The 16,044-nt window shown below is 37.8% G+C and overlaps 1 protein-coding gene across 3 annotated transcripts in view; it reads right to left on the reverse strand.

Annotated features, from left to right (window-relative positions):
• Positions 1 to 16,044, reverse strand: part of KPNA4 (karyopherin subunit alpha 4) — a 59,064-nt gene that overhangs the window by 28,055 nt on the left and 14,965 nt on the right. The gene's annotated exons all lie outside the window — the stretch shown is intronic.

A 16,044-nucleotide genomic window follows, 5' to 3' on the forward strand; every position in this document is an offset into this window, starting at 1 on the left:
AGAAAACTGCTATTAACATTTTGATGTACACCCCGTACCCCCTAATCTTTTCTTCTAGTCATATATATACATAAAGTCATATTTTACTAATAAAGATTATATGATGATTTCCTATCTTCATTTCATATTCACATTCTTAAATACTGAAAATCTCTTTGAAATTATTACTGGAACTATAATATTGGATATATCATAAAAATGTAAAACTGTAATATAGGAGTTATTAAAAACACAAAGGTACAAAGAATAATCCATAATTCTTACCCCCTGTAAGAATTCCCTATTTAAAAAGTAATATACGTACAAGGTAATCTCACTCCCATATGAACCCCCTATTTAAAAAGGAATATATGTACAAGGTTAGTAAACTGAATTGCTTTAAAAAGGGGGGTGGGGGAGGGGGCGAAAACCTTCCTGACGATTCACAGCCTCTTTCTTTAAAGATAAACACAGCTAGGTTTACTATGATTCTGATACACTTATTCTGTTCTTTACCTTATTTTTATTTACTTTATTTAAAGATCTGGAAGATCTTTCATGATGGAATATGCAGATCTATTTTATTCTTCCTAAGGAGCACATAACCATTCTATCACATACTGTAACCATTCTGTGGTTTAACCTGTTTTTCTCACTTTAAAGTTACCTAACACATGGATACATGTTCACTGTTAAACATTCAGACATTCAGGAAGGATACCAGTTCACTTTATCTATAGGACCACCTCATTCTTTCTAATAACTGCATATGCCAAGACATATTAAGTGGAGAGAGCAATTCATGAAGTAATACTCAGAATGTCTAATAAATACATCAAACGTATCTGAAACCGAAACTTTTGATCTTTAACAAACATATGTTCTACCCCATCTCATATGGTTCATACGAGGGTGAGATTATGGGTTCTTTTACCCTTAGTATTTTTCAATTTTTATAAGCCTTATGTTATTGTTTTAAAAATTTGCAATATATCCAATATTCCAGATCTATTAATAACTTCAAAGGGATTTTCAGCAAATGGCAACTCCATCCTTTCAGTTGCATAGATCAAATTATATCTTAAAGCCATCCCTAATTCTTCCTTTTCGCTCATATTACACACTCAATTTGTTAGCAAATCGTATTAGTTCAAGCATCAAAACTTATCTGAAATAAAACTACGTATGATGATTTTCCTCTGCCACTCTCTGATTCAACTCACCATTATCTCTCCTCTAGATAAGTGCAAAAGCCTCCCAATTTGCATCCCTCTTTCCGTTCTTGCTCTCCATCTTTCTTCTAGTCCATTATTATCACAGCAACCAAAGTAATCCTCACAGGGAGTGTTAATTTTTGTGTGCCACAGACTTCTTTGGCAGCCTGGTGCAATCAGTGGCCACCTTCTCAGACAGTTGCTGTTACTCAGTTACTGAGTCGTGTCTGACTCTTTACTACCCCATCAACTGCGCCAGGCTTTCTTGTCCACTATCTCCTGGAGTTTGCTCAAATTCACGTCCACTGAGTTGGTGATGCAATCCAACGAACTCATTCTCTGTTGCCCCCTTCTCCCTCCTCCTGCCCTCAATGTTTCCCAGCATCAGGGGCTTTTCCTTTGAGTTGGATCTTGGCATCAGGTGGCCAAAGTATACGAGTTTCAGCATCAGCCCTTCCAATGGATATTCAGGACTGATTTCTTTTAGGATTGACTAGTCTGATCTCCTTGCAGTACAAGAGACTTTCGAGAGTCTTCTTCAGCACCACAATTAAAAAGCATCAATTCTTCAGTGCTCAGCCTTCTTTATGTCTAACTCTCACATCTGTACACGACTACTGGAAAAACCACAGCTTTGACGATACAGACCTTTGCTGGCAAAGTGATGTCTTTGGTTTTTAACACACTGTCCAGGTTTATATGGTAAAGCGTCTGCCTGCAATGCGGGAGACCCAGGTTCCATCCCTGAGATGGGAAGATCTCCTGGAGAAGAAAATGGCAACCCACTCCAATATTCTTGCCTGGAGAATCCCACGGACGGAGGAGCCTGGTAGGCTACAGTCCATGAGGTCACAAAGTCGGACATGACTGAGCGACTTCACTTTCATGGTTTATCATAGCTTTTCTTCCAAGAAGCAAGTGTCTTTTAATTTCATGGCTGCAGTCACCAGTAATTTTGGAGCCCAAGAAAGTAAAATTAGTCACTATTTTCATCGCTTCTTCATCTATTTGCAATGAAGTGATGGGACTGGATGCCATGATTTTAGCTTTTTGAAATGTTGAGTTTTAAGCCAGCTATTTCACTCTCCTTTCACCCTTATCAAGAGGTGCTTTAGTTCCTCTTTGCTTCCTGCCATTAAGGGTGGGGTCATCTGCATATCTGAGGTTGCTGATATTTCTCCTGGCAATCTTGACTCCAATTTGTGCTTCATCCAGCCCAGCATTTCACATGATGTACTCTGCATAGAAGTTAAATAAGCAGGGTGACAATATACAGCCTTGACATACTCCTTCCTCAATTATGAACCAGTCTGCTGTTCCATGTCTAACTGTTGCTTCTTGACCTGCATAAAGGTTTCGCAGGAGGCAAGTTAGGTGGTATGGTATTCCCATCTCACAGTTTGTTGTGATCCACACAGTCAAAGCCTTTTGTGGAGTCAATGAAACAGAAGTAGATATTTTTCTGGAATTCTCTTGCTTTTTCTATGACCCAACAGATGTTGGCAATTTGATCTCTAGTTCCCCTGCATTTTCTAAACCCAGCTTGTTCACCTGGAAGTTCTCGATTCATGTACTGCTGAAGCCTAGCTTGAAGGATTTTGAGCATCATCTTGCTAATATGTAAAATGAGCGCAATCATACAGTATTGCCCTTCTTTGGGACTGGAATGAAAACTCACCTTTTCCAGTCCTGTGGCCACTGCTGAGTTCTCCAAATTTGCTGACATACTGAGTGGAGCATGTCATCAAATCATCTTTTAAGATGTTAAAATAGCTCAACTGGAATTCCATCACCTCCACTAGCTTTGTTTGTAGTAATGCTTCCTAAGGTTCACTTGACTTCACACTCCAGGATGTCTGGCTCCAGATGAGTGACCACACCATTGTGGTTATCTGGGTCACTAAGACCTTTTTTTGTATAGTTTTTCTGTGTATTCTTGCCATCTCTTCTTAATCTCTTCTGCTTCTGTTAGGTCCCTGCCATTTCTGTCCTTTATTGTGCTCATCTTTGCATGAAAATGTTCCCTTGGTAACTCCAATTTTCTTGAAGAGACCTCTAGGCTTTCCTTTTCTATTGTTTTCCTCTATTTCTTTGCACTGTTCACTTAGGCTTTCTTATCCCTCCCTGCTATTCTCTGGAACTCAGATAGTGGTTTTAAATATAGAAATGAAATATGGACTATTACAAAAAAAGCCAATTAAACTTATAGTTCCCAAAATATAGAAAACATGAAACAAACTGTAATACATATGCTTCATTATCATATTAAATGGAACCTAGCAGTTCCATGATAATTACTATACTTTCAAAGTAATGATGACCATGAATGGTATTTCAGGATATCTTGCAACAAAACTCTGATTTTTATAGGTGGTAACAAAAATCACAGGTAACTTTAATAAATATGGAGGCTTATTGGCTACATTATTAACTGAAGGAAACACTCTTTTCAGTTAGAAGTTAGTGAAAACAAGGACGCAATTATTTTTTTCCTAAGTTCCCAGGTTCTCTTGCAGAGAAGGCAATGGCACCCCACTCCAGTACTCTTGCCTGGAAAATCCCATGGACAGAGGAGCCTGGTAGGCTGCAGTCCATGGGGTCGCTAAGGGTCGGACATGACTGAGCAACTTCACTTTCACTTTTCCCTTTCATGCATTGAAGAAGGAAATGGCAACCCACTCCAGTGTTCTTGCCTGGAGAATCCCAGGGACGGGGGAGCCTGGTGGGCTGCCGTCTATGGGGTCGCACAGAGTCGGACATGACTGAAGCGACTTAGCAGCAGCAGCAGCAGGTTCTCTTGAATTCTACCCATAGACTTCATGGGAAGAAAAGACTCAGTAAAGAAACCCTTTCTAAAAAGTCAATCAGATCATTTTACTTCCCTCTTCAAAACCACCCAATGGTTTTCCACTTTGGAGTAAATGCCCAATCACTGCAATGGGTTCAGTCTTCCCACCCCATTCCCTCCCTGGTTACCACCTCCTAGATCTCAGCTCCTATGATTCTCTCCATCCATTTTGCTGTATCCTCACTAACTTCACTATTCCTCTAACACACTGGAAATTCTCTCTTCAAGGCATTTTCTAACACACCATATAGCAACTACTAAGAAAATGGACTCTAGAAATAAACTGGTTGGGTTTAATTTTCAGCCATAATACTTGTTACTATGCCTCAGTTTCCTCATCTATACAAAGAGGATTAAAAAAAACACAAAAAACCATCTATGGGCTTCAGTGGTAGCTCAGTGGTACAGAACCCACCTGCCAATGCAGGAGACGAGGGTTCAATCCCTGGGCCGGGAAGATTCCTGGGAGAAGGAAATGGCAATCCACTCTAGTATTCTTGCCTATGAAATCTCACGGACAGAGGAGCCTGGTAGGCTACAGTCCATGGGATCGCAAAAGAGTTGGACATGACTTAGCAACTGAAGAACAGTAACAAAAATATCTATATCATAGGATTACTGTAAGGATTAAATAAACACATATAAAGTACATAAAATTTCTGGCACACAGTGCATATGTACATGTTAAGGTATTTATTATTGCTACTGTTATATCCTCAGGCTGTAATGCTCTTCCCTCAATATCTGCAGTGTTCATTCATCTTCGAGTGTTTCAAATGTCACCTCCGTGATGAGGTCTTCCTCTTCCTAACTATCCAGCAACTATACATCTATATATCTGGGTACTGGGCTTCTCTGTCTTATTTTTCTCCATAGCACTTACAACATTTTAATATACTATGTAAAACTTTATTTGCTTATTGTCCCCTTCCTCCACTAGAATATAAGTTCTATATATAAGGAATAACATGAGGAATAATTATTATTCCTTCTCAAAGTGTACTGATCTTAAATGTGTGGAAATCTTTACCTCAATTTTTGACTAAATCAATTTATCCCATCTTTGTTTAAGTGATCATTTGAGCTTTGGTAAAGCTATGGAATTTAAAAATATGACAACTGAAAATACTAATAAGTATTAGTATTGTATAGTATGCTGCAAATGAGTAAAAACAATTAGCCAAATATTATAACAAGAGTTTCAATATTTACCATAGCTCAATCATTACAGCCTTCAGAGGTAAGAAGAAATCTTTCTTTTTGCAAATAAGGAAACTGAGGCTTAGAAAAGTTAAATTACTTGGCCAAGGCTACATGGCTAGAAGTGTGACACCCAGTATTACAGTTTAGAGTGTGTGTGCATGCTTAGTCGCTCAATTGTGTCTGACTCTTTTTGACCCCTGGGCTTTAGTCCGCAAGGCTCCTCTGTCTATGTGATTCTCCAGGCAAGAATACTGGAGTAGGTAGTCATTTCCTTCTCCAGGGGATCTTCCTGACCCAGGGATAGAACCCACGGTTCCTACATTGCAGGCAGTAAAGGATTCTTGACTGTCTGAGCCACCAGGGAGGCCCAGAATTCAGAGTTTCATTCACAGCCAATTAACCACTAAGCGATACTGTCTCCCACAAGTCAAATGGAGTTCAAGCCAGTTTTTAGAGCCAAAGGCTCATCCTAAAGCCGAAGCACCACTATCAAGACAATGGGCTTCTCACCGTATCACAAAACTAAAACAATAAACAACTCAAGTAATCACTAACAAAAAACAACGTCCTATGTCTTACACACAGAAAATAAAACCTGCAAAATGTACTAAGGTTTGTCCAGTGAAAGGCAGATTTCTGAGGAACAGAGATTATTTCTAGTCTGGTTTCTCATCCCATTTAAAGAAGTGGGATTAAGGTATAATCAATGGGCTGTAACTTCTTTTTAATAAAGCAAACTATTAATAAATTCTAAACAACTGCTATATATACACAAAATTTCCCCTCATTTTAATATATCTTATTTATTAAATTTAGAGCTTCTGATAATTTGAACCACTACTAAAGGATTTATCAAACTAATTTAGTACTACAGTTACGACATAAGCTTTGGGCTATTACTAGCCATAGAAACATATAAAGAAGTGACAATCTTTTTTACAATAAAGCAAAAAAGATTTTTTTCTTTAAGAGAAAGACTGAGGTAAAGAGACGACCTGCATGAAATAGTAGAAAGGCATCGTATGTGCCAGCCTGGTAGCATTTATCCTTTTTTTTTTAAATTGCAAAAAACAAATGTCTTGAAAGTAGTATTAGATATTTAGACATTTTGAAATCACAACCCCATCTCAAATCAAAGATTTTTTTTCCTGAGGTCTCATGAAACGGATACATAAGGTTTCTTTTTCTAAATTTTAACTTATTCTAAAAGAGCAGTTTTTTTACACACTACATGCAAACATAATAGTTATGGAGTCACATGATTTACACTGATGCAGTAAGCTGTCAATCAGAATTCCAAAAGGCTGCCAAACTGGCCAAAAGCTTATTTATAGGCCAAAGACTATCTAAAGGACAAAGGCTGTAGAGGGTGCCTGCCTCCACCCCTCCTCCCCCAATAAAGAATACAGTTCAGGCTGATCTGATCACCCAGAATTTCTGTATTTCTTTGCTTGTAATACAGCTTCAAAGTTCTAAATTCAGGCAAAAGGGGACAAGAAATTGCCAAAAAATTCAAACAAGTGCATCTTATAGAACACAGAACTTCCATTTAAAAGGAATGTGGTTCTTAAAATTAACAAATAATTACTGTATGTCCATTACTGAGCTAGGTTCTAGAGATTACATACTTTCTCTGCTCTAATGGGGTGTAGGGTATAGTACTTTTTTTCTAATTTATGGCTATTTAATTTCTAAGTCACCTTTATCAATGTACAGTTCTCTTTAAAAACTATTAATCTAAGATATGATAATATAATAACATACTGTATGAAACTTAAATGTTTAAAGAAAATTTTAAAGTTAGTCATTCAAGAGATAAGGAATATAATACTTTGACTTTATGTCATGTAGCCTGTCATTTCTACCCTAAGAATATTGATAGATAAAAGCACAAAAAAGTAAAAGAATAAAAAAACCTATCAGCGTAAGATGTTTTGTGAAGAGATGAAATATATTTTAAAACGGGATTGTGGTAGTCAGCACAACTCTGAAAATTTGCTAAAAATAATTAAACTGTACACCCAAAATGGATGAGGTTTATGCAAAGCAAGCTATATCCCAGTAGTTTTTAAAAAGTTAAACACACACATCCTCCCCGCAACATGGACTCTACTGTATTACTATTTAGAGCCTGCTAAAAAGCATACACTCAACCATCCAAATCTTTATTTCTCACCTATATGCCAAACACTAGAAATACAAAGATGGACTGGACATACCACATCCATGGCCTTAAGAATCTAGTACTCTTATGGCAGAGAAATATAATTTAATAAAACAGTAATAAAGCCTAACATTTAGCAAACATTGGGTGCCAAACACCATTCCAAACAGGTTACTTGACTTTATCCATTTAAATATATGCAATGTGTTATAACATGCAAACTGATCTTAGCAGCAGAGAGACTATATAATAAAGATGAAATATAAGCTGAATCTTTAAGATTAAATGGAAATTTGGTTAGAGACAGGCATTCCAGGTAGAAAATATAGCATGTACAAAAACAGAGATGCATAAAAGATGTCACATGCAGGATCTGTTGAAGAACATGAGAAGCCAGGAACAGAAAGGTAGGCAAGAAGTCAAATCAGTCATGACATGAAAAGCTGACCTACACAACATTTTAGGGAAAAGTGAGTTACTAGTATTTTCAATCTCAATAACCATCACATCCTAAACATACTCGGTAAGGACAAGAGCTCTTTAACCCAATAAATGCAGTAAATCAAATGTGAAAGATAAAATAACTACAATCTGTCTTCCATTCTTTACCTATTTCTCCTCCTCTCACCTCCACCTGTTGACCTCTGTAGCAGCAGTCATTATGGTGCTTATTTATTTGCTAGCAAATAAATTTCAACTTCACATTTCAACTTCACAATAAAAAGTTAATGCTTAACACTAAACGCTTGCTCTAACTGTGGACTTACTTCTCAGTGGTAAATAATAGCAGCAGTATGAGAGAGAAGTTCTAATTTAGCACTACTAGTGATAGGCAAAAGTCTTCACAAGCAGAATCAAGTTCTTATCTCTGCCAAGTATAAAGATGAATGCAGATTCAGTATAAGAGAAGTTTAAAAGTAAATTCACAGTAGGAGGCCAGATGAAACCTTGGCAAGCTTTTGGAGCACTTTTAAGAAAAGATTCTAACCTACAGATACTGTACTTTAAAATGATCCACATCTAAATTATAAGCATTTAAATTTATTAGTACACGAATGTAAATTTTTTTTAAAAATCACAAAAATGTTAGAAACCATTAACAGTTGTTAACTCTAAGGAAAGACATTACAGTTTCATTATTTACTCAATATTCAAACAATAAGGAAATAGATTAAATTCAAAAGTTATATTTGGAAAAGTTAGAAAATAAAGGTAAGAACACGAAAAAGTTGAACTTCTGAAGTTTTCTATATTCACCTATCTTGTACAAGTGAATCAAATTCACTTGATCAAATTGCCAACATCCGTTGGATCATTGAAAAAGTGAGCACGTTCCAGAAAAACATCTACTTCTGCTATATTGACTATGCCAAAGCCTTTGACTGTGTGGATCACAACAAACTGTGGAAAATTCTTCAAGAGATGGGAATACCAGACCACCTGACCTGCCTCCTGAGAAATCTGTATGCAGGTCAAGAAGCAACAGTTAGAACTGGAAATGGAACAACAGACTGGTTCCAAATAGGGAAAGGAGTACATCAAGGCTGTATATTGTCACCCTGCTTATTTAACTTATATGCAGAGTTCATCACGAGAAATGCTGGATTGGATGAAGCACAAGCTGGAATCAAGATTGCTGGGAGAAATATCAATAACCTCAGATACACAGATGACACCACCCTTATGGCAGAAAGCAAAGAGCCTCTTGATGAAAGCGAAAGAGAGTGAAAAAGTTGGCTTAAAATTCAACATTCAGAAAACTAACATCATGGCATCTGGTCCCATCACTTCATGACAAACAGATGGGGAAACAATGGAAACAGTGACAGACTTCATTTTTGTGGGCTCCAAAATCACTGCAGGTAGTGACTGCAGCCATGAAATTAAAAGATGCTTGCTCCTTGGAAGAAAAGCTATGACCAACCTAGACAGCATATTAAAAAGCAGAGACATTACTTTGCCAACAAAAGTCTGTCTAGTCAAGGATATGCTTTTTCCAGTAGTCATGCATGGATGTGCGAGTTGGACTATAAAGAAAGCTGAGCACTGAAGAATTGATGCTTTTGAACTGTGGTGTTGGAGAAGACTCTTGACAGTTCCTTGGACTGCAAGGAGATCCAACCAGTCCATCCTAAGGGAAATTAGTCCTGAATATTCATTGGAAGGACTGATGCTGAAGCTGAAACTCCAATACTTTGGCCACCTGATGCAAAGAACTGACTCACTGGAAAAGACCCTGATGCTGGGAAAGATTGAAGGTGGGATGAGAAGGGGACGACAGAGGATGAGACGGTTGGATGGCATCACTGACTCAATGGACATGAGTTTGAGTAAGCTCCAGGAGTTGGTGATGGACAGGGGAGCCTGACATGCTGCATTCCATGGAGTCGCAAAAGAGTCAGACACGAATGAGTAACTGAACTGAACTGATCTTGTACAAGGGGCTTCCCTGGTGGCTCAGACAGTAAAGAATCCACCTGCAATGCGGGAGACCTGGGTTCAATCCATGGGTTGGGAAGATTCCCTGGAGGACGGCATGGCAACTCACTCCAATATTCCTGCCTGGAGAATCCCATGGACAGAGGAGCCTGGTGGGCTACAACAGTCCATGGGGTCACGAAGAGTTGGACACAACTGAGCAACTAAGCACAACATCTTGTACAAGAGGTGTATACAAACACACATAGCAGAAGAGACAACATATGAATACATACATGTCTTCTCCCAAGATCGGTTACTATAATATGACTAAACTAGTTTATTAGTATACGGCTACTAGTCCCCTATTTGGTAGGGAAAGAAAAAAGGTTAAGAAATGACAAGTTTGGTGAGACACATAAAACCAACCCTCTCAAAATATGGGAAATACTGCAAGGACAGAAAGTGATTAAGGACAATGCAGAGAGAAACCTGTTATACCAAACAAATACATATTCAAATTTCACATGAGCAAAAGGGGAGGTACTCCCTTCTCTTTTATAATGAGACTGATCAAATCCTGGCAAGAATGATCATTTCTCTTCAAAGATTTTGAGTACTTTATAGAAGAAATACAATTTCAGGAAGTGACTGACAGGCTGAAGAAAACTTAACATATGGCAAATACACTGGAAAAAATTATGATGAACAGGAATCTAAACAAGATTCAACCAAGTTAAGGAAGTCAACAGAACCCAAGCTTAACACACTGCTGAGTAAATCTGCTCTCTTTGCTTATTTGTTGCATTCTCAGATGAGAAAACCAATTAGTTTTTTCCACTTACAAAACAGCTTCTGATTAAAATAAAATATGAGAGATATAAGAGATTAAGGAATATTTTCCTTGTATGTATAACATATGAACATAATCAAAGTCATGGTTTTGCTACAGAAAAATCTACACAAAAAGCATTATAGGATTTTGCAACTAGAAAAAATAGAAATCAACTAAACTGTCTCATTTTATACAACGACTTGTCCAAGAACAGCAAGGCTCAGATTATCCTGGTCTCAGACCAATGTTCTTTATACTACATCATACTCCTTTTTTATTCTAGGTCTGCTTCTTTGGCATCTCTCTTCAAATAAGCTACTTTTCCTTCTTTTTCCTCTGTATTTTCAAAATAGTAATTTTTCTTTGTTAAAGTTCAAAGATTTTCACACTGCCAACAGAAAAACTTCACTAAAAGGCAAATCACTGAATTACTCCATTAAAACATCATTTGAGTAACATTAATTATGTTCACATACTAAACAGATGTGTACATCTACACAGAAAGCCAGTCATTCACTCGACAAATGTTTACTGATCACTATGTACCACAAACTATTCTCATTGTTAAGGACACAGCAGGGAACCAAAGGACACAAATCTCATCTTCATGCAACCTAGTGTGGGGAAAGACAATAAATAAAACTAAAATATATAGTATGTTAAGATAGTGAAAAATATTATAGAGAAAAAATACAAAATCAAAGGAGATATTTGTAAGTAAAGACCATAAGATGAGTGAGCAAGCCATGTGGGTAATTTGGCAGAAAGTACTCAAGGCAGAGGAATTAGCAAATAAAAAACGACCAGATATGAGAGGAAAGAAAAGCAAAGAGTCCAGCTGGCTGATATGCAATGAATTAAGGAGCAGGAAATGGTGGCCACTGTAAAGATTTTGGCATTTACTTAGTGAGGCAGAAAGTCACTGATGGGTTTTGAGCAAAGGGAGATATACTGACAGGAACAGAATCATTCCAGCTACTGTGTTGGGAATACACCATAGCTGTAGAATTCCAGTAAAAGATGATAGTTTGGAACAGAGCAGTGGAGATCATGAGATGTGGATTCTGAAGACTGAACCTACAAAATCTGCTAATTAATGGGATGGATAAGACTGGGAAGAGAGGAAACAATAAGAGCTAGAAGGTTTCTGGTCCAAGTAAGTCAAAGATGGAACTACCATTTACTGAGATGGGGCAGACTGAATGATGAGCAGGTTAGAGGTAATATCACTTTTGAAAATGCTAAGGTGAATATGCTTATAATGAATCAAAATGAGACATCAAGCAGTCAATTGAGCCGAGGGTTCAAGGAAGAAGTTAGGACTAAAAACATCAACTTAAAAAGCTGGCTGTGTATAAACTGTATTTAAAACTAGGTTATCTGGACTCAGTGAGACAGAAGGCAATAGGAATCTGTATAAACCTGGAATCAAGTAAAAAAATTATTTTTTCAAGGACACATACATAATTAACTATGTCAAATGCTGGTTTTAGGGAAAATAAGATGATGACCGAGAACCATCAGATTACTGTCTATTTACTTTGTAATGTGGCTCAAAAACAATACCTGCACCCCAAATCTACTACGAATTCTAGTCTGTTCCTGTTAACCATTTATTGCCATTTCTGGGAACTTAAAAAGGTAAAAAACACTATCCAAGAATCAAAGCTTCTAATTCACATCTCCTTTACTGTGCTACAGTACTGTATGTGGATAAGTTACAAAACTTTTAAACATGAGCTCTGGTATCTACAAAACACAGATTTCTTCAAATGAAAATAAACCTCACTCTCTAGCCCGTCCTTGTTCTCTTAAGTCACTCTGCAGGCATTCTCACTTCTGAGTAGGTCACAGTATTTCAGGAAAAGACTAAATTTGTATAAATAATGGTTCCTCCTCTATCGATGCAGTCAATGAAGTAGACTACATTTTAATATATATTCCCAAATTAGTCACTTCTATAAGAAGTTATCAAAAAAAAGTCAAATATACAAAAAAGAAAATTGTAAAACACTCATGTATCAATAAATGTCACTATTTTGCTCTATTTGCTTCATTTTTTAAAGAAGTAAAAATTTCAGAATGTTACAGATATTGCTAAAATCTCACTCTATCCTCAACCCTCTAGCCTACCCTTCCCTTTTGCCTTGCCAGAAACAACTATTTTTCTGAATTCAAGATATTTTTGATATGGATCTTTTAAAAAATCTTTATTGAATGTTACAATATTGCTTCTGTTTTATGTTTTGGCTTCTTGGCCTTCAGGCATGTGGGATCTTAGCTCCCAGACCAGGGATCAAACCCACACCTCCTGCACTAGAAGGCAAACTCCTAAGCACTGGACTGTCAGGAAGTCCCTATATATACTTTTTTGAAAAATAAACATTAGAGCAGTTTCAAGTCCACAGAAAAACAAAGTTCAGAGTTCTCATGTATTCCTAGCCCTTCTTCCACTATTAACATCCTGTACCAGGTTGACACTTTTGTTACAAATGATGAACCTAAGACATATCACTATCACTCAAAATTCATAGCTGACATTAGGGCACATTCTACAAGTTTTGACAAATGTAAAATAACATGTATCCACTCAGGTGGCGCTAGTGGTAAGAACCTGCCTGCCTATGCAGGAGAAGGAAGAGATGCAGGTTCGATCCCTGGGTAGGGAAGATCCCCTGGAGAAGAAAATGACAACTCACTCTAGTATTCTTACCTGGAGAATTCCATGGACAGAGGAGTCTGGTGGGCTATGGTCCACAGGGTCACAGTCGGAAATGTCTGAGGTGACTGAGCACGCACGCATCATTATTACAGTACCATACAGATTAGTTTCACTGTCCTAAAAATCCTCTCTACTCTGCCTTTTATCTCTGGAAACACTCATCTTTTACTGTCTCTACAATTTTGCCTTTTCTAGAATGTAACATAGCTGGAATGATACAACAGGTGACCCTTTTAGACTGGCATCTTTCATTTAATAGTATATATTTAAGTTTCCTCCATGTCTTTTCATAGCTTGGTAGAACATTTTTTCTTAATGCTGAATAATATTCCACTGTCTGGATGTATCATAGTTACTTACCTTCATTTGCATAAATACCAGTGTGATTAATGAATTGTACGGCAAGAGTTAGGTTCAATTTTGTAAGACACCCTGCCAAACTGTCTTTCAACGTGACTGTACCAATTTGTATTCCCACTAGAAATAAATGAGAGTTGCCCTTGCTCAACATCCTAACATTTGTTGTCAAGTGTTTTTTCTTTTCTCCTTTTAAACTTACAATATATATCACATAAAATTAAATTTAAAATATACATGACATAAAATTTACTATCATACCCATTTTTAAATTAAAACTCCATACCTGGGTTGGGAAGATCCCCTGGAGAAGGGAAAAGCTAATCACTTGACTATTCTGGCCTGGAGAATTCCATGAACTGCATAGTCCAAGGGGCTGCAGAGTCAAACATGACTGAGCGACTTTCATTTTCTTCTCTCCATACCTACTAAACAATACCCTATTTCCCTTTTCCCCCAGCAACCACTAAGTTACTTTCTGTTTCTATGAATTTTGCTATTATTCAGTTCAGTTCACTTCAGTCGCTCAGTCGTGTCCAACTCTTTGCAACTCCAAGGACTGGAGCACGCCAGGCCTCCCTGTCCATCACCAACTCCCAGAGTTTATCCAAACTCATGTCCATTGAGTCGGTGATGACATCCAACCATCTCATCCTCTGTCATCCCCTTCTCCTCCCGCCTTCAATCTTTCCCAGCATCAGGGTCTTTTCAAATGAGTCAGTTCTTCACATCAGGTGGCCAAAGAATGGGAGTTTTGGCTTCAGCATCAGTCCATCCAATGAATATTCAGGACTGATTTCCTTTAGGATGGACTGGTTGGATCTCCTTGCAGTCCAAGGGACTCTCAAGTCTTCTCCAACACCACAGTTCAAAAGCATCAATTCTTTGGCGTTCAGCTTTATACTATAACTCTCACATCCATACACGACTAATGGAAAAACCATAGCTTTCACTAGACAGACCTTTGTTGGCAAAGTAGTGTCTCTGCTTTTTAATATGCTGTCTAGGTTGGTCATAACTTTTCTTCCAAGGAGTAAGCGTCTTTTAATTTCATGGCTGTAGTCATCATCTGAAATGATTTTGGAGCCCCCCAAAATAAAGTGTGGAACTGTTTAACTGTTTCCCCAACTATTTGCCATGAAGTGATGGGACCAGATGTCATGATGTTAGTTTTCTGAATGTTGAGTTTTAAGCCACCTTTTTCACTCTCTTTCCCTTTCATCAATAAGCTCTTTAGTTCTTCTTCACTTTCTGCCATAAAGGTGGTGTCATCTGCATATCTGAAGTTACTGATATTTCTCCCAGCAAAACTGATTCCAGCTTGTGCTTTATCCAGCCCAGCATTTCTCATGATATACTCTGCATATAAGTTAAATAAGCAGGGTGACAATATACAGCCTTGATGTACTCCTTTCCCGATTTGGAACCAGTCTGTTGTTCCATGTCTGGTTCTGTTGCTTCCTGACCTGCATACAGATTTCTCAAGAGGCAGGTCAGGTGGCCTGGTATTCCCATCTCTTGAAGAATTTTCCAGTTTGTGGTGATCCACACAGTCAAAGGCTTTGGCATAGTTAGTAAGGCAGAAATAGATGCTTTTCTGGAACTCTCTTGCTTTTTCTATGATCCAACAGATGTTGACAATTTGATCTCTGGTTCCTCTGCCTTTTCTAAAACCAGCTTGAACATCTGGAAGTTCATACTTCACATATTATTGAAGCCTGGCTTGAAGAATTTTGAGCATTACTTAGTAGTGTGAGATGAGTGCAATTGTGGAGCAGTTTGAACATTCTTTGGCATTGCTTTTCTTTGGGATTGGGATGAAAACTGACTTTTTCCAGTCCTATGGCCACTGCTGAGTTTTCCAAATTTGCTGGCATATTGAGTGCAACACTTTCACAGCATCCTCTTTTAGGATCTGAAATAACTCAACTTGAATTCCATCACCTCCACTAGCTTTGTTTGTAGTGATGCTTCCTAAGGTCCACTTGACTTCACATTCCTGGATGTCTGGCTCTAAGTGAATGATCACACCATCATGATTATCTGGGTCGTGAAGATCTTTTCTACAGAGTTCTTCTCTGTATTCTTGTCACCTCTTTATCCTTTGCTTCTGTTAGGTCCATACCATTTCTGTCCTTTATTGAGCCCATCTTTGCATGAAATGTTCCCTTGGTATCTCTCATTTTCTTGAAGAGATCTCTAGTCTTTCCCATTGTATTGTTTTCCTCTATTTCTTTGCACTGATCACTGAGGAAGGCTTTCTTATCTCTCCTTTGCTATTCTTTGGAACTCTGCATTCAAATG

Source organism: Giraffa tippelskirchi, chromosome 2 (assembly GCF_054371585.1).
Source record: "Giraffa tippelskirchi isolate mGirTip1 chromosome 2, T2T-mGirTip1v1.2.pri, whole genome shotgun sequence".
NCBI classification, from domain to species: domain Eukaryota; kingdom Metazoa; phylum Chordata; class Mammalia; order Artiodactyla; family Giraffidae; genus Giraffa; species Giraffa tippelskirchi.